The sequence below is a fragment of the Trachymyrmex septentrionalis genome, unplaced genomic scaffold, assembly GCF_001594115.1.
Source record: "Trachymyrmex septentrionalis isolate Tsep2-gDNA-1 unplaced genomic scaffold, Tsep1.0 scaffold175, whole genome shotgun sequence".
NCBI lineage: Eukaryota > Metazoa > Arthropoda > Insecta > Hymenoptera > Formicidae > Trachymyrmex > Trachymyrmex septentrionalis.
The window spans coordinates 123,703-125,255 of record NW_017304917.1 but is presented as its reverse complement, the minus strand read 5'-3'; positions in this window follow the sequence as shown (position 1 = coordinate 125,255).

Sequence of the window (1,553 nt, the reverse complement as noted above, 5' to 3'; positions counted from 1 at the left end):
TAATAGAGGGAAAAAGGAAAACAGATAAACAAACTATAGAGAAAAGGTATAAAACAATATTATAAAATATTTTTGTATTATAAATTACAAAATTATAAATATTTTTGTTTTACACACACACACACACACACACACACACACACACACACACACACACACACACACACACACAACAAAAACAACCTAAATTTGGACTAGAATCAGCGCGAACGTAGGTGCGCAATAAATCTTTCACAAATAATTTTGTTAATCCATACTATGTTGATATCTTTATTTGAAATCTTAAAATCTTTAATGTTTCGATTCTCATTGAAATCTTTATTAGTAATCTTTTCAAACCATACTAGATTTCACGAACGTTCGATATTGAGTCACTCGCAGGTTGTCAAAATTGTTATTTGTTTAAATTCATATACATAAAATATTGAAATTGAACCAATAAAGTAACAAGTAACTCACCCGTATGATCGCCAAATCTCATCATGAAATCTTGGATAATATAGTAATATTCACAACTAAACACATTTTATAATACATTTTATGTAAATTTGTTTGAACTCTGTCCAATCCATCAGGGTGGCGAATATGTCTAACGAGATGTTGAAATTGACAAAGATCGGATCGACGAAAACAATAAATCATAATAAATATAAAATATAAAGACAGTACATTCGTATTAAGTTACTGATTTTAACCTATACATGTGTAACATATTTAACATATGTCATGTCAGAGATATAATAAATATAAGAACAGAAAATTATTGTAATAGTTTAAAACATAATTTAATACAAGAATTGAAGCGTCAAAACGAAGATCTAGAATACACAGTCAAAATTTAAACGCGTCGCATTAACATTATGCTTATATATATGTGTGCGTGCGTGCGTGCGTGCGTGCGTATGTAAAACTTTCTTTCGCAGAACATCTTGTAATAAACTCCATCATACACCTCGTTGGGAAGAAGATTTACACTGACTCCTATAGTTTACAAATACTTAGATGTTGGAATCAGCGTGAATCCTGTGTCTATTGTGGAAATTGCAATTGGCGACAACCAATGTAACAACATAATCTTTCCTCGTGCAATAAGACGGGCTTTCATCGAAAGACGCGCTGATATTGTGCGGTTCGTGCAATCAATCGCATCTTCATCATTATCAGTCTAAGATCTTGTGATAGAAATCGTGATATAAATACGTGAATGTAATCAAATTAACACTGCGCGATACATGTCTGTATATGAAGCCGTCAACTGTGCTCTTCGAACTCATACATTGCGTCAAGAACGTATACTTTGAAGTGTGCCAGTATACCCATATCGTTCAATGAAAAATTTAAATATTTGGTAACACTTTTAGGTGAAAATTATATCATCGATAAATGTGATGCTGTAGATATTTGCGCAAAATTTATAATAAAAAGTCAAATATAGATTGTGAGTTAATAGTTTATGCTTCAAATAATATTGTAAACAGTGTGCAAAGTAAATGTACATTTTATTAGAAGTAATGTTTTAAATTCGATTTGAAATTAACTAAATTAAATTAAAT